Consider the following 23,096-nt stretch of genomic DNA (forward strand, 5'->3'; position numbering starts at 1 on the left):
TTTAGAACATATTTTTGAATCTCTTGAAGTTAAGAACTCTAAGTTGCTACCTCACGTTTGGGGGGACAAAGGCAGTGTTGGTGTAGACATAGCGTCAGGGGTAGAGAGGTTGAGGACTCAAGACTGAATTTGGAGCCATTCATGTTGTGGGTAAAACAAAGCAGAAGAGACACATGAACCAAACAACAGCATAAAATCATCAACAACACACATGTTTGACTGTGGTTGCCCTACTGAGTTAGGGGAGTGAATGTTATTGGAATACAGGAAAATGTAAAACATTCAGGTTTGTTCAAGATTACATGTAATTACGTACTTCATGTAAAATATTCAGATATGGTCAGGATTACATGTAATTTTTGTGTAAGTAAATATGTGGTAGATTATTTTGAACAATGCCAGGGTTTGTATTGTCTCTTGTACAAGCTTTATGACAACAAGCACACATTCTAACCATGAACGTGGAATACATGAGGCTGCACAGATCTCTTTTAGGTTTGACCTCCTTGCACTGAGCTTATAGCCAATCCTTTCCAGAGCATAGTTCATTTTAGTGAACCCTGTTCTGACACTGGTACCCATCATAGAATTGGTAATCATAACATTAATTCCCCTGGAAGTTCCTTTGAATTAAATTAAGTCACATACAATTTAAATATTGAAAAAAAATAATGACTTTCTTTAAAAAACATAAATATTGCCATGAAATATAATGACCTAAGGCCTCAAAATTAAAATTCTGTTAATATCAGTAAAGGTAAAGGTGAAATACAAGATGTTTCTGGAGAGAAACATACCGATACAAAATGATAGTCCTAAAAACTTCATATATCTAGTTCCCATAATAATACTTCTAAGAGCTTATTCTGAGGCATGATTCAGAGATTATTTTAGAAAAAATTACTGGTAACTTACTTGATCGATGGGAAACTCTGTACATAGGTTTCTGTGGAGAAGATCTTGAATTTAGTAGAAATGCTCTGCTCCTCATGAGTCTGTCTGAGTCTCTCTCACGATCTTATTGAACACAGGAGGACCAGAGACACAGGAGGAATGGAGGCGTAGGAGGACCAGAGAGCAGGTTGTCAAGGCACGTGGTCTTGACACGGAAGTGGGGGAGTTGTGTTGGGAAGTTCACAGCGCCTCACGTTGGGGAGCCCCTTAATCCCTCCTCCTTTCTCTTTCCCTCTCGTCCTTTCCCCTCTCCATTCCTCCTTTTAATGGTTTAAAAGGAGGAGTGGAGAGGGGTGGAATAAACATTTAACAACACGTCTTGATTTTGAGAAGGATGCAGATGTGAACCAGTGGTCATAAATTAATGAGGCCCTATCTTAAGAGCTCTGGATACAATACTGGGCATAGTTTTACACTTCTGGGGATTTGCATTAAGGAGTGTTTAATCCTGGTGAAGCCACTGTCTTAACAACACAAAAAGTCCCTTAGACTCACTTGGCTGAATGTTTCAGGAACTAAGGATTTGCCAGGTCTAGTGAGCACACACCCGGGGAAATGTGCAAGCTATTATAATTTTCCTGAGATGAGAAGGATCCCACAGCTTTGCCAAGTTATCTGCTTTAAGACACAACAACCATCTAGAAGGTTGAGTTCTGCAGAGAACATGCAAAGCGCTGACATGGGCACAGGGAAGCTGCATCTGAAAAAGGTAGCAAAGTGGTTATGCTGTTTGGGGGTGATGGGTAGGTAAAGAATTCGGGCTGAGCCCAGCTGCTGAAGGAGGGCTCTCTCTGTCTCTGCCTCTCTCTCAATCTTTTTCCTTGAAAGTAAGTAGGCTGCTGAATCCATTCAGTTGTGTCAAATTATTTTTTAAGTAAAAAGCTGCAACATCTGAATTCAACTCAAAAAAGCCTGGCAATTCAGGGGGACGGCAGGAAATCCTGCGTGAGCCTCGGCCTCTGCTCAGGGCACCGTGCCAGGAAGAACAGCTCCTGAGAGCCGGGATAGAACACCTCTTGGGTTTTGTAACCTTGCCTCTGATCTTGGCTGCTTTAGGAAATTGTACTTTAAACCCCTTGGGGCAAGATGGTGGGAGATTGCTAGGCTGACTACATTGAAGGCGGGGTAGAACTCTCAGTACTCAGACGTAGAAGCTATTTTGACTTGAATTCTGGCAATTTCAAAGAGATTGTCAAGGCGGACCCGCCAAGGAAGGTACTTGCACGAATGTGACTCACCGGGACACAGAGCGTCAAGGAGGAAGCTTTGTCCCTCTACAGGGTAGTAAGTCTCTCTCGTAGGACCCGAAGTGCTCCCTCTCCTCGACACATTCGTAAAGCAACAGCACGTCTTTTCTGAGGGTAGTAACAATAACACGGTCACAACTTTGAAATACACAGAACGTACGACAGAGCAATGAAAGTCATCATACCCCAGCTTGTTAATGGAAAAGCGGTATTTCACTATTTTTTTCCTTCTCTGATGATGAGCTCATTTTTTTCGTAAGTTGACTAGATGTTCGTTTTGCGTGTATGTGTGAGAATTGTCTGTGAACATCGTTCTCTATTGCGTTTTTTATTCATCTTTTTATTAGTCTGTAACAGTTTTAAATATTAAGAATATTCTCTCGGTTGGCCACGCGTGTTGCCTTTGTGTGTGCACACACATACAGAGATACTTCTTTCTTCCCTAAAGGGGTTATCTTATTTTCAGACTTACTTAAAGAATGGGAGCATTAGTTTGAAAGAGCTGGGTCCGTACAGAGGAGCACATTATGTTTGGGTTGTTGACCATCACGGGTGTGGATCTACAGGGATCCGTGAAGTGCTGGAGAGACAGAGCCACATTCTGGGTCTCGGGTAACCGCCTTTCCTGTCTCTCCAGGATGTCGGGGATTCCTTATCCACGGGCGGCTGTTAAGGCTTTCCGAAGCTTACTGTTTTTATTGTTATCTTGACGGTGGATCCCTGGTCTACACTCTCCATTTGACCCCATTCAGATGCACGTTAGTCCCAACTGTTCTTTGGAATTAGAACAAGTGGGTTTTGGCATCAGACAGGCTTGGGTGCCAATGGTCTTGTCACTTAGCGAGGGATATTCGCCTGACTCCTCAAGGTCACAAGAGTGATGAAAAATGCTGATCTCACAGGACTGATGTCAGGATATCTATGTGTATACAAATAGGTGTGCATACATACACACAGTACATATACATACACACATTCACATACACATACACACAGATTCTCGTATATACACATACATATAAACGCACACATACACAATATATACACGTATATATCACACATATACATACACACATATATATACACACAGATATACACATAGACTTACATGAGTATACACACATACACATGATACATATATACATACATGCACACATACATACATGTACATCTAGACATACATCACACATATACACAAAAATACACACACATATATATCCATACACACTTATGCACATATAAACTTATACATAAATACATAGATACACACACATACACACACATATGAGAGAGAGGACACCTACACACAGTAGGTCTGCAAGTGGAGAAGCTTAGCACAGCATCATGCACTCCGAGAGGGCAACTGAACAGCATCCTGATTACATGTGATACAAAATCGAATTCTCATTTCCTGTTCTTTCACTTATAACAACAGCACTGTGGGCTGTAGAGACAGGATTCAAAGAACAGACAGGACAGGCCGCACGGCAGTGCTCTGAGCCGCACTTCATAGCAGGTGGTGTCAGCAATGCTGGCGAAGTGCCGTAGATCAGGGCACTGCTCAGTTTACAACCATTTCAGGAGGGCGACCAGATGCTGTGAATGAAGCACGTTTTAGAAGAGGGAAGAGGGAAGCGCAGAACTGCCTGCTGGGCTGTTAACTCTTTCCCAGTCTCCATGTGTTTGTGATACGAAGTCTGAAACCACATGGGAGCTAACAGTGGGGTTCATAATATCCATACTAGTGCTTCAGGACCTGTAGAGAGACACAACTTCCACATACATTTTAAGCCTAGAAAATACCTTTAAAATCCTTTCAGATGGGAGTTAAAGCGCTTTCTGTTTCCTCAGGTCGAGTGTCGGGGGCGTACTTTAACAAGTTTTAGTGCCCGCCCCTCACCACTGCCCAGCAACTTGGACTCTGCCCTGAGCACCTGCTTGGCCCTCTGCCCGTCCCCGGCTCTAGCATCCTTCTTCCCGTTCTAGAAGGAGCTCAGAGGAGACTAGGGCCTTGGCTGAGGGCCTCGGTGTCATGTCTAGGCTCAAGGTGGATTCTGCTCTTATCTTGAACACTTAGTTTAGTATCTGGGCGTTTGGCTTGGTCCGGGGGTCATATACCTGCACGGAGGCATGTGTGAACCTGTGCGGCCCCTTCCAGCCCGACACCTTCGTACAGCCCCTCTGTTGGAAACCTTCCCCCACCCCTACTTGCTTCTCTGTGAACTTGCCCTTCTCAGTGACCCAGGGGATTGCAGGCACCGGCTCTGAATCTGGGCACCTCGGGGTGCTCCCTTCCAGCTGGCAAGCTGTCTGCTGGGAAAGGCCAGGTCTCTCTCTGCCAGTGACCATGTGGTGTGAAGAGCTGTGACAGGGAGTGAGGTCTGTGCACTTCCAGGCCCAGGTTTTCCATCCCACAAAACGACTTTCCGCACCAAGGGATGTTAGAAATCCATGGATCACTGCTTATTAAGAATTCTCATGCTGCTCTTGTATCTAACCCACCAGGAGCCGATGTCCAGCCTGTGTTGAACCGTCTCCTTGGTCCTGCTCAGCTCACATGCGTATCCTCCCCCGAGATCATAGCCCTTTTCTCTCAGCCCTATTAACACGTCATCTGTAGACAATTTATATTTTCAATCTGTTTTCACTTCAGAGTCCTTCTCAAAATCTGTTTTCACTTCAGTTTCTTCCTCAGTTTCAATACCTTCATCCTTTCCTACGGAACCTCCTGTATCTCTCCCAGATGACAGGCCACAGCTAAATGGTACCTGCCTCTGACCCACCTTGAATCCCACCACACTCCATCCCCCATTAAACACCAACATGAAAAGGCAGTTCTTTAGATGAGGAACCTCACAATGACGCAGTCAGCTCACAAATGAGCTTGGGGGAGGGGACCAGGGGATCGTTAACAGCAGGACCCAAGGATGGAACTGGGGCTAGACTTGGAGAAGAAGTGACCAGAGGATAAAGGGCAGAGTGTATCCATTTGTTGGACATTGAGGGGCATCTGCCTTAGCATGAGCTATGCGTTTTGAAGGTGATCCAATAACTCCCGGGCTGATTCCTTTACGGAGCATCACGTGGCGACTACAGCACAGGCTCTAGAGACTGACGTCCTGGTCCAAGACCCAGTGCTGCCAGGCAGAACCTGCATCCCTGGGTACATTAAGCCCTTTTGCTTCAGTTTACGCATCTGTAAAATGGGGATAAGAGCAGCTATCTTATAAGATTTGGGGAAGAATACATGAATTCATCCATGAAAAGTACTTAGAACAATTCCTGGCATCCTGTAGTGTTCGATAAACACTAATACAATTATTAGCAGTGGTAATAATTGTTATTCTATTGTGAAGCAAGTCCCATAGAATAGTTGAGGTGAGAATGAATGGGAATGTAATGGGCTGGTGGCAGGTATGGCCCTTCCCAGCTTTACACGTACCAGACTGTGAAATACTTTATTACCTTCGTGCTATTTTACTCACCAGTGAGTTTATGATTGTGAGTGTATCTCTGCCCGGATTAACACAGACTGAAGGAAAAGCAGTCCTTGGCTTTCAAAAATGTCCAGTTTTATGTCAGCAATTTCAGAAACACTTTACCCAGTTGATTGAGCTCACATGGCCTCTTTCTATATGCATGACAGGATAAGAGGGAAAATATTAAATTATTTCCCCCATTTTTTTCTTTTTGTTTTGCTTCTTTTCCCCTCAGTAATCTGATAAGTTGATGTGTGGGATGAAAGTATGTTCTCTGCGTCTGGGTTTCCCATTGTTAGTCTGCCGCCTCCCCCTTATCTGCACTGGTTCCTCTACAGAACTAATGACTTGAGCTACTACAGACACCCCTTCGTTTGTCTGTTTGGCCGAGACATAGATTTGCAAGGGTTTCTAATACTGACCCCAAGACCACAGAGGAATAGTTTCATAAAACTATGCCCTTAATTCTTTGCCTTGAACGTAAAGGCTACCTGTCAACTCAGTCCAGATGTATGATTGATTTATTTAAAGCCGCTAGAATGTAGGGCTCATAAAGGAGAGTGGCTGTGAAGTACTTACAACATTGCCTAGGAAGTCGCACTCCGGCCAGTGTGGGAGCAGAATCTGTTCCTTACAGAATCCTCACTGGGAGCAGCTCAGACAACGGGTGCGTTTACTGAGCCCTGCTCTATGCCAAACGCTTACATTCATGATCTCATGGCAGTCTTAGCGCAGCCGGGGGAGATGATATTATTTTCTATTCTACAGTCGAGAAAAGTGAGGTTCAAAAGAAGTGAAATGGCTTTCCCTAAATCAAAGAGCGAATAAGTGGCAGAACTGGGATGGGTGGCCTATTCCATCATTAGTCGATAATTCGGTAGTCGTTATTGAAGGAAAAACACGTGATAGAACAGGCTTGGCTCTGTGTGATTTACAGCCTGGGCTCTTAATCATTCATTTTAGTTTGTTATATACTACAGGGACTTGGAAGTGATGGCCAATGGGTTTCCTCAAACGAAATCTGGGTAAATACACAGTGAATTCCAAAATATTGGGTTGGCCAAAAAGTTCAGTCGGGTTTTTCCATACATATGAATGTGAACGAACTTTTTGGCCAACCCAATAATTATTGTATTTCGAATAGTTTACACAGACCTCTTGCCAATTACAGAAAGTAGCCAATTTCAGGCAATAGGGATAAGTTATTGAGCATTTGTAACTTCTCTGGATTGCACTTACTTCTCCTGTTTGCCAAAATGGTGGTGTTGTGTCATTTCCATTGAAGGCTATCAAATATGATGTTTGGTATTAATTTATGGTCATCGGCCGACTAAAGATACATTTTGCTTTTTTCTTGGTTAAAATTTCTCTAGAATTCATTCCTTACCTGGAAATAAAACAGGAGGATGTGCTTTTCAGCTGCTCATGTTACCAGACAGTTCTGTGGGGACTTTGCTCTGACAAGCCTTCCAGAGTTGAGGGTGGCCTGAAGTCTTGGAAGGGGTGCTGGAGTTTGTGGGGAGCGGGGAGCTGCTGGGACACAATGCCTGCAGGAGCCATTGGTGGTAGGAGAAAGGTGGGTGTGATTTCCAAAACGACAAGTCAGAGAACAGATCACACCATCTCCAGGGGCTGAAAAGCAAGAGAGCTAGTAGCAGTTTCTCGCCTTTGGAAAATGTATCTTATCTTCTGCCAGGGCCCTTCCTGTAATTATTCATTCTTTTCTGACATGCAGATTGGATATTTGGGACCAGTTCCTAGAGATGCCCTTGAAAGTGAGAAACTCTCAAGTGCACCAATGGATATTTGTGCCTTGGTCTCATTTATCTTTTTATTTATTTATTTAAATTAAAAAAAAATTGAAGCATAGTTGATTTACAGTGTTGTGTGAATTTCTGCTGTACAGCAAAGTGATTCAGTTATACATATATATACATTTTTTGTGTGTGACAAGGAACTAATATTTATTAAGCACTTAATGTATGCTAAATACCAACATTATACTTTAAATTTTTTAAATTTTATTATGGTAAGAACACTTAACATGAGATCTAACCTTTTAAATTTTGAAGCAATTTTTAAGTCGGCCGTACTTCTTTTTTTTTTTTTTAATATTCTTTTCCATTATGGTTTATCATAGGATACTGAATATAGTTCCCTGTGCTGTACAGTAGGACCTTGCTTTTTATCCATTCCATATACAATAGCTTACATCTGCTATCCCCAAGCTCCCACTCCATCCCCCCCAAACCCCCTCCCCCTTGGCAACCACAAGTCTGAGCTCCATGTCTGGGTCTCACTTATCTTGATATTTAAACTCATATGGATTCTGCCTTTGGGTTGCTTATTATTAGACAAAGTGGCTGGTTATTTTAGGGGGGGCATGCAACTCTGCAGATTAAAAATTCTGATTGACACAAGGCCAGGGAGAGAAGATAGACCCCGTGGCCAAGCGCCCTGAAAGAACATAGATTTTTGTGGGAAATGTTTGCTTCATTGACTATGATGAGGACAGCTGTTCACTTCAATAAGTGGTCAGATCTGCTATATTTAAATTTTTACTTCTGTAGTTGATTAGTTGCCTTCCTTAGAAAACCCTACACAAATCCCTACATAACGACATTTATTTCTATTGGAAAAGGAGTTGGCATTTCAAGCCCCAGACAACAAAATGGTTTATTCTGTAGGAATTTCAATTAAAAATACTTTTTTTTTCATAGTGTAAAGCTGCAAGATATAAATATCACTGAATATTTAGAATAGATTCCAAGTAAAATCATCACACAAAATGAGCACGCTTATTTTTCTTAATTCTTCGTAACAAATGTCTTTTCAGCTCTTACCCTAACTCTCATTCTAACTCCTAACTCAAGACCTAAGGCTTTTCCTCACTCTCATTAACCCAGTGTTTTTCATGGCTTCTCTTAACTTTTTAACAAGGCACCAGCCACTCCAGGAGAGCTCCGTGTGGGATTGCAGCCTCTTTATCCTCTGCTGGGCACTAGATAGGGGTCTTTCATAATCAATAAAGGTCTGCAATAATGCAAATTGTGTTCTCTAATTATCAGATCAGTTATACCCAACTTGCCTGATGGCAGCTCATGCTATAAGAGCAAGGACTATATTCAAAGGCGTGAGCCTGACACTTGAGCATTTTTAACATTCCTAACATTTTAAACTTCACCCCAGAAACCTAATAAGTTTGAACTGTTGTCTTTTGTTGCAGCTGTAAATCTAGGGAAATCATATGACCTTACACAGAAAATGAAATGCCCATTTACAACAGGAATGTAAACTTTAAATCACTTTAGTCTCTTCCTGGTAGAATTTAAGGCAGCCTATTCAGAGCACCCTTACCAAACCATATGGGTGGATGCTTCTGGAGATCTTTATTACACACATATCCATCCCTGGGGAGAAGGGACTGTTGACAACCAGCTTTAATTTATTTTTTAGGCATTGTTTGTTTCCGTAAGCAGTAGAAGACTCTCCTTTCTCTTTACTCTTCCCGATTGACTTTTTCTTAACATCCTGATTTCAGGAACTTTTCTATTTTCTTCCAGAAATGGGCATTGAGAACGCAACAGTTGCAAGATCTTTAGAGAAGAGCACCCGCAATCCTTCAGGCTTTCTTTATTATTCTCACTATTTATTATACCAAAATGTTTCAACTGAATATTAAGCCACGGAGATGATGTGAAAGAATCCTTTTCGTACTCTATCATTAATACATTTTTTACATTAAAGCGTACAAAACTATTAGGGCACCTGACGAAGCTATTTGAAAGGAGAATGTTTGAGTCTCTTGGGAAAAGATGATACATTATTTAAAACAATAATCTCCAGACTTCTTTAAAAATTCAGCGCCAATTCAGTACAATGAAGATTTATTGAGTGCCTCCTTGGTAGATGCAGGGAGGATGCCAGAAAAGGGAAAAAGGTGTGAAAGAGTATGCACCCTCAGGGAACGTGTTGGTGGGATATAAAACGCATGGACAACAGGGGAAGGGGGGCCTTTCAGCTGCCGTTCTAATGCCGAGCGTCAGCATTTGACGTGGATCGCCCTCGTTTAAGCCTCGCAATCCTGTGTTGAAGCTACGAGCATTAATCCCATCTTACAGATGGAAAATTGAACCCTGGGTGAAATGCCCGGTGCAAGACCACAGAGCTAGTAAACAGTGGTGCTGTCCCCGCGCGTCTGAAGGGAACCCAGGCTGTGGGAACGGTGGTGGAGGTCCATGGCTGCGTGAGCTCCGGCTGATCGATGCTGTAAACCAGGTTCTAAACCAGGTGTGGTTCTCCGCAGCCGGAAGCGTGGAGGGGAAGGGCCGCACAGTCATCTTATTAGACCCTAATTTCTCCACCTCTGTCTGTTCACCAAAGCTAATAAGTAGTGTTTATTCATTGCTTTATTAGGAATCAGTCTTACGTGTGGCCTGTTGGCTGAGTGAAGTTACTGAAGGAGCAAAGGCTTGACATTCACAGCTCTTGTTCTTGACTCAGAGTGAAGTTGGCCTCCTCACTTGGCTGGTTTTAAAAGTGAGGGGTTCGCAGGGAAGGATGATGGAAACAACAGCCGTGTTCCTCTCGTATGAGTTTTCCTCGACATCCATTATGTCCATTACGGTCCTTGGTAACCTTTTCAGGAAGCCATGTTTTTAAGTAACAAGGTTATAGGGCACAGAGAAGAGGGAACAGGCCACACACTTCTGATTGTTTTGCCACACTGAGTGCGTGTGCCTTTAAATGTGGCTTAATCCAATTTACCTTTCTCTTATTATCCTTTTGTCAGTGAAATCTGTGTGGCTTGTATCTTCAATGGGCAGATGCACGTGCCAGTAACTGTGGGCTCACAGCTGGGACAGGACAACAAAACTGTTGAAGAAAGTGAGTCTGGAGTTGCCATCATCAGTTTATCCAAGATGTTTGGACGCCTCCGTGCAATTCAAGCAAAATGAGAGACCTGCAGGCACTAGTTCTCAAATGTGGCGGCACGCTGGAGTCACCTGGAGGGCTTTAAAAAATGCAGAGGCCGCTCCCTGACTCACACGCTCTGTTTTCGTGAGTCTTCTCAGATGATTCTAATGTGCAGCGGAGGTTGAGAATCCCAGGGTCCTGGCTTTAAGAAGCTTATCATTTTAATGCCCTTTATTTGAAAACTATCCAGTTTTATTTTTTGAAAACAGAAATGGTCATTTTAAGATAAATTTATTTATTTTATTTTTCTATTATTTTTGGCTGAGTTGGGTCTTCGTTGCTGTGCACGGGCTTTTCTCTAGTTGCGGCGAGCGGGGGCTACTCTTTGTTGTGGTGCGCGGGCTTCTCATTGCCGTGGCTTCTCTCGTTGTGGAGCATGGGCTCTAGGCGCGGGGGCTTCAGTAGTTGTGGCACGTGGGCTCAGTAGTTGTGGCTCACGGGCTCTAGAGCGCAGGCTCAGTAGTTGTGGTGCACGGGCTTAGTTGCTCTGCGGCATGTGGGATCTTCCCGGACCAGGGCTCGAACCCATGTCCCTTGCATTGGCAGGCGGATTCTTCACCACTGTGCCACCAGGGAAGCCCAGAAATGGTTATTTTTTAATGTAGATTATTTCCATTCATATAAATAGCTCAGTAGATATCTGTAGGAGTGTTTATGCCATTGGTTTTAGGGCACTTGGGTAGATAAAACTTGGCAGAAGTAAACGAAACCAAGTTACATAAACATTTAAAAGTCCTTTCCATGTAATGCATGCATGCACAACGTAGAAACACTTACTGGACGAAGTCTTAACAGCTTTGTTCTTCGCCTGGGTACCCGGGAGGTTGTGTCCTGCCCGTGCTCCCCGCCCGAGGCGGTGCTGGGCCTGGGCTCCGTGTGTGAACGGGGTAGGGCATCCCTTCACCTGCGCACAGGCACCCCTGCTGCAAGAGGCCGGATGCGGCCCACGCGTCCCGGCACCCTCTCGCGAGGTGCAGTGGCTCTGTGCTGGGTCACCTCAGCTGAGCGAGATTGATGTTCCCAGCGTTCCATTTGGTGCCTGGTTCCAGGTGAGTGGGGACCACAGGAGGCACTCGTGGTCCCCACTATTTGGGGGTGGAAGGGCGGCAGCCGCCGGTGCGACCAGCTGGCCCATCGCGCTCCTGCGGCAGCAACCGGGCCCGCGGTTCCTCAACCCCGAGGGGCTCCCCCTGTATCTCCTCCAACTGCTCGACCGCTGGGAGCTCGGCCTGCTTGTTCTCTCCTGGGACTCTGGGCCCGGCAGCAGCTCGCACGATGGCCCGAGCTCTTGGCCCTCCTACACATCCCTTGTTTTATAGGCATCCCCGTGGTCTGACTCTTTGATGGACGGGCCCCTGCCTACCTCCTGCCTTTGCCTGCAGGTCACCCGTGGGAAGGGTGGGCTGCCCTTCCATGATGTCCCGCAGTGGCCTGTGCAGAAATCGACGCCCCGTCGGTCTCAGTGGGCTCTACCTCCCCGCGACCCAGGCAGGGATGGTTTGTTGTTGCTGGTCTTTGGGTGTTTGTGCTTGTTGACAGTGTGTGTTTTTCTTTTTCTTTCTTTCTTTTTCTTTTAGGGAAGGGGGTCCTTTTATCTCTAGTCTACGTAGAAGGTGACAGCTAATGAATGTTCATTAAATGGATGAAGGTATGTTTATTTTTTAAGACTCAAGATTTGCTGTGATGGATTCTCACATTACGATAGTTCATTGTTTCAAATGGGAGTTTGCTCTGAGGTGCTTTATCTGCGCTCCACGGAAACACGTGGGGTGAGGGCTCTGGACTGCTTAATTGTCCTGTGAGTTCACCCGCTTGATGGTGGGCAGCGTCTTGAAGCAGGGTCTGCATCTTTTACCTGTGTGCTTTCCATCTGTGTGTTCCTTCTTCCTGTTTCTGGGCCATATTCGGCCCTTTACCAGGCTTTGCTGAATAAATTGCTATTTGTACTTGTCACCAAAGTCACAGGGCAGAGAGGAGCGAGGGAGGCCCCTGGGATGGTCGCTCAGCTCCGTAGCACTTTGGGGTGAGCTGGCATTTTAACCCGCTCTCTGATGTCCGTTGGCTCCTGAGGTCCGAGCTGCCATCCTCCCCCGACCTCAAAAATGACCTCCCTTTCCACTCCCCACGTAAACGGGATGAAGGAAATCAAATAAATACCCTCCAAGATTCCTCTCCTGCAACTGCTGACGCTTTCTTTGAAGCAGACACACAGACCGAGGCCAACTAGCTGGACAGATTTCGATCATTTTCTTTCCTCTTCTCAGGGTTACACCTCTGTTCAGTCGTGTCTGTTCTGTTTTAAAAGATGTTTAGTATGTGGGCCCTTGAGGGGAGCTCTTTGAAGTGGAAGCACCATATAAATCTAAGAAAAGAAAGAGAAAATGCAACTCCCATCCCCGTGCACCCCCAGCCGCTCCCCCGTCGTGAAAGAAGCCAAATCCGCGGTGGTTTCCCCTTTGATGGCGCTCCAGACACAGCCTCCCCCCTCTGGTCTCACTGTGAACCCCATTAATTCAGCTGGTGCAAGTGTACGTTGGAAAGATAGGAGCTCTTCTTCCAGTGAAGATGCTGTGTTTTAGGGAGTTGTACCTTTTTTAGAGGCAGATTTACAGAAACAGAGGTAATAGAGGCAGCCCAGATGCAGTCGGACGTATGGGTAAGGGATGGAGGTAAAGACTGTGACTTGAAAAACTCCTCAGGTACCCGCCAGCAGAGAGCTCATGTGCCATATAGTATACATGTGCGTGCAGGTGAGTGCTGTGTGCAGACGCTCCCCTGTGCACAGGTGAGCCAGGGGAGGGCCTGGCGAGGGCGTCGCTGGAATTGTCCTGCCCTGGAGCTTGTGTTTGGCTGTGAGGCTGTTGACTATGGAGCTCACTGACGTCCATCCCCAGCACAGCTGGACACCAGCACACCTGGAAACCCAGCACATATGGACATGAAAAGGGTTTACAATTCTTCCTGAACCATGAGTAAATATATATAAATATAAATATATATATATATATGCACACACACACATACATAAGTATTTATGAGTAAGTGTCATGTATATAATATTTATAAATACAGATCTTCCTCAACTTACAATGGGGTTACATCCCAATAAATCCCCCATAAGTTGAAAATGTCATAAATCAAACATGCACTTAATGTACCTAACCTTCCAAACATCACAGCTTAGCCCAGTCTACCTTAAATGTGCTCAGAACACTTATTAGCCTACTGTTGGGCAAAATCATCTAACACAAAGCCTATTTTATAATGAAGCATTGACTCTCTCATGTCATTTATTGACTACTGTGCTGAAAGTCAAAAACAGAATGGTGGTGTGGGCACAGAACGGCGGTCAGTGTGCTGGCTGTTCACCCTCGTGGTCGCGGGGCCGCCGGGGAGCTGTCACTCGCTGCCCTGCTCAGCGTCACGAGAGGGGATCTGACCACAGAGCACGAGCCCAGGAAAAGATCCAAAGTCAAAGTTAGAAGTATGGTTTCTACTGAATGAGTATTGCGTTCACACCATCGTAAAGTCAAAACATCATAAGTTGAACCATCCTAAGTAGGGGTCTGTGTATATATGTATTTGTATTATATATTTATTAAATATATATTTATACCACTTAGATATTGTATAAATATATATATTTATAGTATGTTGTGAAGAGAGAAGATAGTAAAAAAATCCATGAAAAGGAAGTGGGTGGCATTATTTACTTTTTAAAGTAAGCATGGACATTTAGCTAGTTGGACCCATGAGGATTCTTCTGCAGGAAACCATACAGTCATGATTCACGGTAAATTAACTCCTTTTCCTTCGAGGCACGCAGTGTGGGTTTAACAGTTTGTCCTGACGCCCCGAGTAATTAGATGCTGAGGTCAGGGGCCCATTCCTCACCCAGTTCCTAAACTTGCAGAGGCTTTCCCAGGATTTGGTAACTCCTATTGGGTAAATCACTCCTGTTCATCTTTATTCCATAGTGGAGCTTTGACACTTTGTTTTCAAGGCTTCTCTGTCAAAATGCCTCTGGTTTCAGATAAAAATACTGCACTTCCTTGGCTTACTCGGTGATTCTGTTCTTATGGAGGGGTTCTTCATTCGCGAGAGAACATTTGCCACCCTACATCAGTGGCATGGTCCTATCTCAGTGCCTAGTGTGTGAATAGGGCCTCTGCCCTAGTCCCAAGACCCCGAACCTGGAGATGGCGCGTGGCCAGCATCCCAACATGGCATGCTGGCTGCTAGACCACCAAGGACAGGTCTGGTCCTGTGAGGACACGAACCCAGCAGATACAGAGATGCTAGTTGAAGGAGACAATGCTACTGCCATGTAATGAAGTAAGTTTCTTATAAGGGAGAGCATTGGTATCCTATGGGGCCCATATGCACATATGGGGTGAGATTCTAAACACCTGGTAGTCAGCCTGGTAGAGACTGGACGGTAGGCATCTTGAATGACTTGTAAACTGCTGGTGTGGTCCCACGGGGCTTAAGGTCCAAATATCCCCCATCATGATGCACCACTGGGATATCAGCAGTCCTGCAAAGGTGCTTTAGAATACAAAAGAGGAAACAAAGTTTATTTATGGTTTGCATGAAGCATTTAATAGAAACTCCATTTTGTTCCAAAAATAAAAATGTCCAAATCAAATTGCTTAAAAATGTAAACCCACTTTCTATTTTAACAAACAATAGATGTTCTTTAGATAAGCTTAAGAGAACACAGAGTTATAAAAATTTACCTTCCCTATTTTAATCCTTACGACACAGAGTAGGGCAACAGATCACTTGCACTCACTCAGCGTTCACTGAGGTACAGAGCAGCAAGAAAACTACATCATTCAGAATGTAATTTTTACATGGGGGAAAATCTGTAGAGCTGGATTTCTTCTGAATTATTCTAGTTTTCTTATAACATTTAAGCCAAGCCCAATATGATTCTACACTCGTAGGTAAAACTAATCAGGAGATGATTTATTAGGTTTTTAAAATATTTGTAGGTTGTCTTGACATTTAGTTAATATTGCTTGCTAGCCGGGAAGACTGCAGATGTTGAGACTTTTTAAGGAGGTTTCATAGGAGGCCTTTCCTCCAAAAGGCATAATTATTTATCTCTATTTTCCTTTAAGGAAAAGTCAACCTCCCTCCTGTACTTTAAGATTCCAGGAGCAGATCTCAATGTTGTGCTTTGGGTGTGATGTGACCTTTGTAATAAAAGCACCCCTGAGCTGTGAGGTTAAAAGTGGTCCTTAGCCAATGTCCTGTGTGCAGGAGATACTTTTTTTGGTGTGTCCTACGCAACTTTCTCTATTCTTGGAAAAAAAGGCAGATAGCCAAAGAAGAATGATGAGTGATTTTTCACGCAAAGAACAATACATCAAGAATATCTAAATTCATTTAACAATTACAAGGAATATTCTTGGCCACGTCAATTTAAGATATGCTGGCAAGCGGGAAATGATTTCCAGTTTCTCTATGTCATTTCTGATATTTCTTCAGTAGCTAGGAAAAAAAAGAGAGAGAGAATTTTGGATTTCTGTTAAATTGACCCATAATAATTTTTTTATGGCTTTTTGTGTTTGAATAGTTGGCAAGGGTCATATAAAGATCAGGAACTTTAACTCAAGAAATGTCCTGTCTTCTCTAGGGAAGTAAATAAGTAGCGAAGGAAAGGATAAAAAATGAATAATCAAATTCCAATAGTCAATACAGGGCAAAATGTTGTCTAATGATTAATTAATTATGATGAGAAATTGCTATTTATGATAAAACCATTTTGTGGTAGAAAATTTGCTTTTATTGAAGCAGATGATCTGCTATAGGATGAGAATAGCAGCTGTGGTTGGTATTTGCATTTGGGTGTAGAATGAACAGAGGTCCTTTATTGGCATGAATTTTCTCCTTCATGACAATTTCCTTGTGAAGGAGAAAAAGAGCCCCTCTGATTCTGGACTCTAAATATCGGTGGTTTAATTTTGAAATCTCATGCTCTGATGGTTAATATGATTATCATCGTGGATGAGTTTGTTTGGGCTGCCGTAACAAAGTACAACCAACTGGGGAGCTCAAACAACAAATATTTATTTTCTCACAGTCCTGGAGGCTAGAAGGCGGAGGTTGAGGTGCTGGCAGGGTTGGTTTCTCCTGATTCTCTCTCCCTGGCTTGCAGACAGCCGGCTTCTCCCTGGGTCCTCAGGTGGTCTTCGCTCTGTATGTATCTCTGTCCTAATCCCCCCTTATTATAAGGCGACCAGTTATATTGGATTAGGGCCCACCCTCATGACCTTATTTTAACTTAATTACCTCTTTGAAGAGCCTATTTCCAAATAAGGTCATATTCTGAGGTCCTGGGGGTTAGAACTTCAACATATGTGTTTTGGGGGGGGACAAAATTCAGCCTTTAAGACATTGCAAACCATCAGAAAGTAAGACCTGTAGTAGAACTCCAGTGTCGTGGACGATTTTATTTCCTGCTGTTCCCCTCCACAGTACTAAAAAGGAATTGGATGTTTGTATCCCAAACCTATTAAAAATATTCCATTCCATAGGAAAAAGGGTATGAATTCCGGTGTTCATTTTCAATAAGAGAAAGAGAGTCAGGGCGGTTTCCTTGTCTGAGAGGAGAGGAGAAGCACAAGGTCAGTGCAGGACAGAGTGTGTGCGCACTGGCTTCCTTGCTTGTTTGTTCATGTGTTTGTTTCTCAAGCACTGGCTGCCTGCCTGCTCCAAGCCAGGCACCATGCTGAAGGCAAGGGACACAGCACAAGACAAGACCCACTCTCTGTCCAGTGGGCTGATGACTAAGATGCAAGATGTTAACATGTAAAGAATGAAGGGTATTCGCTCATTAGGCGAGGATCCGTTACCCACCGACTGTGTGTCAAGCCTCTGGCTGGTGCTTGCGATGTATCCATGAATGAAAAGGATAAAGACTCCTGTGGCACAAGGGCACCTTGATTCTAGGGAAGGGACGCAATTGGTGGATAGTAGATGCAAGAATTAAGTATACAGGGTGTGTCAGAAAGTGTTAAGCCTTTGGAGGAAAGAGATAGAGCAGGGTGAGGTGTGCTGGATGGGGGACCCGGCATTGCTAATGGGGTGGGCACGGAGGTCTCTGAGTCATAAAGGAAGGAAGAGAGGAAGGCGGTGCCCATGTGAACACCGGGCTGGGGACAGAGAAGGGCTGGGGAGGGCATCCCAGGGAACAGGAACAGCCAGTGCCAAGGCGCTAAGGGCGTGTAGCTGGTGTGTTCAAAGACCCTGAAGAGCCCCGTGTGGAGGGGGCTCAGGCAGTGAGGCGAGCACAACGGAAGAGGGGCCAGAGGACATCGTGAGTCCATATCACGTAGGGTCTTGTTGGCCATGGAAGGGTTTTGGTGTTTTTCCTGAGTCAGATCAGAGCAGAGCAGAGGTAAGGTGTGACTTAAGTATTTAATGTCCCTTTACCTACTATGCTGTGTTCAGATTCACAGGGGGGCAAGGGAGCAAGAGAGAGACCAGGGAGAAGGCAACTGCATTAATGCAGGAGAGAAGTTGTTGCTGGTGAATTTAAGGTTCTTTCTTCGTCGCGAAAGAATTGCGAGATGAAGTGATACGTAAGAATCTGATTTATTTAGAGAGAAACATGCCCCACAGACAGAGTGCGGGCCACCTCGGAAGGCAAGAGGCAAGAGGCCTCGAAGTATGGGGTGGTTAATTTTTATGGGCTGGGTAATGTCATAGGCTAATGAGTGGGAGGATTATTCCAACTATTTTGGGGAAGGGGTGGGGATTTCTAGGAATTGGGCCACCGCCCCCTTTTTGGCCTTTTATGGTTGGCCTCAGAACTGTCATGGCGCTGGTGGGTGCATCATTTAGATGCTGATGTATCACAATGAGTGTATAATGAGGCTCAGTGTCTACTGGAAGTTGAATCTTCTGCCATCTTGGACCCAGTTGGTTCTCACTAGTTTTCGTCATGTACTATGACTACGTCATTCTTTTAAAGGTTGTTCCCTGCCCCCTTCCCTCCTGTTTCAAAGTGATGGCTGGGGTGTCCTGGGTGTTGCTTGTGGAGTTCGTCAGAAGTGGCTGGAGAGCCTTTGAAGACAGAGTGAACCAGATTTGCTGATGCATTGGGGGAAGGGTGGGAAAAAGAGGAGTCCAAGATGAGGCCCCAGATTTCCCGAGCAACTCCAATAATTGAATTTCTTTCAACTTTGATAGGAGGGGTCTGTGTGGATAATCGGTCAGATGGTCAGATGCTATGGCGAGTAGGTAATGTGGTAAATCAGTCTAAAATTAAGGGGAGAGGTCAGGCTAGAGATATAGATTTGGGAGTCGTGGGCGTTTCAATGGCATTTCAAGCTGTGAGATGAGGACCGATGGCCCAGGGTGTAGTGTGGACGTGAGGGGACCAAGCTCAGGGATTCAGCGAATTTCAATATTAGGAATTCCAGGAGACACGGGGGAATCGGCCGAGGAGCCAGCAGAGGAGGGCCGACGAGAAGAGGGAAATCCAGCAGCTTTGGGAAGCAGATGCCGAGTGGAGAAGGCCAACTAATGAGGATTGAGAGGCCGGGCCGCCCACCGCTGCTCACCGGTCAGGAGGCATGAGGGCTGAGGCAGACCATGGGCTTCCTCAGGCTGCAGTGGCCCTCGCAGCACTTTTGCTGGTTGGTGAGACACAAGCTTGATTGGAGCGATGGAAAGAGAGGATGGGAGAAGAAGAAGTGGAGATGCCACGTAGAGGCGATGCCGTCAATGCTCAGGTTAGAAACCCGCCCCCGCCCTGCCCCGGTGAGTGCCCGCTGCTAAAGGGGGCCTTTGGTCCCAGCCCTCAAGGACAGGTCGCGGGATCCTAGGTAGGCAGACAGGGAGAAAGGGGCGTGCTGCGTGGGGCAGACAGCCTACGTGGGGACCTGGGCTGTCTGTTTCGGGCGGTGGAGGGAGGGTGGGAGCCGGGGAGGAATATTGAGCATTGCGTCCTCTGCAGAGGACCTTGACGTTTGTGCCTCAGTGTCTTTTCTGCCCCTGGAGCCCTCACCGCACAGAGCTCCGGCGTCGACTCCCACATTTCCCCTCTTGGAATTTTCTAGAGGATGGATGCATCATTGCCATTAAATTAAGGAGGTGAAGAGCTCACTGCTGAGGCCGCTGGGACCCGAGCTGCACAGGGCTTTGGAATTGCTCGCCGACATCCTGAACTTAGTTCCCAGAGGCAAAGGAATGCGGTGAAAGTACAGGCTGGTGAATCACCTGCCTCCCTGGGGTGCATGCGGGGTGCTGCGTGTGCCACTGTGGCCCCAACACAACCAGGACGTGGAAGACACAGACAGTTAGGGGAGATCGGATCAGAGAGCAAACCTCACGCTGAAGGCCGTTTCACAGAATCATCCCCCATGGGGCTGTCACAGATGTCAAGGAGAGGGTCCCCTCCAGGGGAGGAAGCATTAGGAAAAAAACCTCACTGGAAACAGTGTCAACAGCCTGACAGGTGCGTGCCAGGCTAACTACAGGACAGGCTCTGCCACGGAGATGCCTTGTTCTCGGTGACAAAGCCCTTGATTGTGATTGCCTGCAGAAGGGCCCCGAGGTAGGGCCAGGCACATCCAAGGGGTTTCTTCAGTGTTACGGCCCCTCCTCAGACGGAGCCCTTGCTTTGTGCTTGTCTCCCATGGAGCGGGCTCGCTCGCCAATTTTTAGATTCTCAAATTCCCTGTGAAAGAAGTTATTTTTGTCAGGTAAGGAATTGTCAGCTGGCCTTGAAGTCAGACCCACCATTGTCAGTCGCCTTGACCTGCCCTTGCCAGGAAATGCTACAAAAAGTCACAATTGGAGAATGACAAGAGATTCTAGCTCCGAAGCCTGCTTGTCTTAGAAGAAAGCCGTTTGGTCGTGATTTTCAATTAAAAAGTTTTATTGGATATACTTTGCCCTCCTTCGCCTAGTTGAAAACTTCACCGTGTGGGTAAAACTCAAAGTAAGTGGGACTATGAAACCTGCCTCGCCCTGAAAGGAAAATAATCTGCAATTTGTATAACTTTCTGGAGCTTAGAATTTCATGTTCTGTTAGGTAGGGTCAATGATCTTGGAAACTACTATTTAGCCCTAAGACTTAAATAGCAACTTGTATTTTCTTTGAGGCTCTTAGTTAGAGTTTAGAAAACACTTTGGCTGGAATTGTTTCTATGTTACAGAAGGAGCTGGTATTTCCAGACCTGGGGGATTGTTTGTGGTTGATTAAGAAATTGCTTAGATGCCTGGACTAATCTGTGTGATGTCTACCATGGATGCAAACTTTTTTAAGTCTCTGTAAGCTCTGGTCCTGATGCTGCGACCCCAGCGTGTGGCCCATATCTGGAGTGGTGGCCTCCTCTGGCCCGTGCTCCCGGACAGCTTATCCTGGGAGCGGGGATCATAAAACCAGGGGGGATGGCAGGTCGCCCCTGCTCTGTGATCAGCAGTCAAAACACTAGGCTGACCTTCTCCCGTGATGTACCTCACAGGTGTCTTTGGGCTGAGCTGCGGGCCTGTTAGCTGGTTCCCTTGTGCCGCGCTTGGCGGTGTGCTGGCTTTCTTTCTCTGGATGCCTCCTCTTCCATCCCGCTCCCCAGATCTCTCAGTTGGCTCCCCTGCTCGCAGTTCTGCTGTTCGCCTTCCCCTCTGTGATAGCACAAAGCTGAGGCCGTCTTGCTCCCCAGGCCTTTGCTCCCTGGTTGCCTGTTCCTCTGTAGGGCTGTCTTCTCATCAGCCTGTCTCTGCACTGGCTGACTCACAGCACCGCGGCCTCGTTCTCCGGATCTCAAACCCCCGTCAGCTCCCCTCCTTCCTTGGCCCCTTTGACTGCGGACCAGCACCTGGTGTGACGTTCCCGACCAGAGCTACATCTGACAGCGCCATCCTGAGACGCATTTCTGATGTCCAGGGCAGCACACGCCGCTGTCTACAATGGCCAGATGAGTAATGCCCCAGGGACCCTGACCAGATATGACAGGAGTGGGCATGTTTAGCCTACAGGAAGCCGACTTTCCTGCCCCCAAGTTTCCCCCTGAGCAAGAATGAGGGTCCAGCTCGCCAGAAAAAATTTAACACATAGATGATAGTGACCTTTGTGTTCTAGGCACTGTTCAACGTACTTCATGTATATTAACTCATTTAATGCTCATAGCAACTCTGTTAGGTATGCATCTTTAGGATCTTCATGCTGTTCATAAGGAAAACACAGGGAAGCTAAGGAGCTCACCTGAAGTTGCACAGCAAGGACGGGATAACACTGGGATTTGAACCCAGGCGGTCTGGCCCCAGAGCATGTGTTTCTGAGCCTTGCCTTCCTCCAGGCTTTTAAAGGGAAGTCAGGTATGAATATTCATGAGAAACTGACCACATTTTGGAAATCGTCTAAAAATCCAAATTCAAATATGAAACAAAGCGCTGAGGACCATGTGGAGTCCGGGAGCCCCAGGTGGCCACCTTGGTCCTACCATTAGAATCCCTTTACAGGAGAAGCATCACCAGCGCCAGTTTTAGCATCACATGTGCCTTGTGGACCCTGGGCTCACCTGTACTCCCAGCTGGTCTCCCGGGAAGCTTCCCTACCTCTACTCAGTAAAGCAAGAGCTTGGAGAAGCCCGAGGTCCTAGTGAGCTTGAGTGCCCTGGGAAGAGAAGACTTCTTGGAGGGATGGGATTGGAGAAGCTTGTCTAACTTGAGATGAAAAGGGTGTTTCTGCCAGGGGTGACTGAGTCAGAGAAGGGGCCAGGGGTGCATCAGTGCCTACAATCCATTGGGTACCTCTGCAGGTGTTTTACCTGTGGAATCTCGTGTCAGTGCTCTCAACAACACAAGGAGGGATGCACATTTTGCGGATAGATTCTTTGAATCTTAGTTTCCTTAATGAATATGTGCAAGGCCCCGTAGTGGAATAAAGAGCAAAGTCAAGATTCGTACACTGGGGACTTCCCTGGTGGCGCAGTGGATAAGACTCCACGCTCCCAATGCAGGGGGCCTGGCTTCAATCCCTGGTCAGGGAACTAGATCCCGCATGCATGCCGCAACTAAGGAGCCTGCCTGCCGCAACTAAGACCCAGCGCGACCAAATAAATCAATAAAAATAAATAAATATTAAAAAAAAGAAAAGATCTGTACACTGGGGATGAGGGTGATGGACGACATTCACTTTACAGAAAGGTGCCTGATCTGATGGTTGAGAGATACTGAGAAAAAGGCTGGTCGGAGTTGGAAGCAAGTCACAGAGGACGTTAAAGCCAGGTCGAGGGGCTTGGGTGTGAAATTATAGGCGAGGGGAACCACCGTGCATTTTTGAGGAGACAGACCTGAGACTTAGGGTTAAGGAAGACTGATGTTGTGCCGACAGTATGAACACGATGGGGAAGGGGAAGGGCTGAGGTTTTGGAGATCCAGTGAGGAGGAAATTATCGTAATGTGGACAGTGGGACTTTGG

General features: G+C 45.9%; 1 long non-coding RNA gene across 2 annotated transcripts in view; it reads left to right on the forward strand.

Annotated features, from left to right (window-relative positions):
- LOC309610774 overlaps window positions 1–23,096 on the forward strand; it is a 217,182-nt gene that overhangs the window by 43,785 nt on the left and 150,301 nt on the right. The window contains exon 4 of one of the 2 annotated variants that reach the window (XR_014234157.1): window positions 12,235–12,305. The exons of the other annotated variant lie outside the window; for it this stretch is intronic. This is a non-coding gene — a long non-coding RNA (uncharacterized lncRNA). The remainder of the gene's footprint in view (window positions 1–12,234; window positions 12,306–23,096) is intronic. 2 annotated transcript variants of the gene reach the window in all.

Source organism: Balaenoptera borealis, assembly GCF_965194805.1.
Source record: "Balaenoptera borealis genome assembly, chromosome: 14".
Classification (NCBI taxonomy): Eukaryota; Metazoa; Chordata; class Mammalia; order Artiodactyla; family Balaenopteridae; genus Balaenoptera; species Balaenoptera borealis.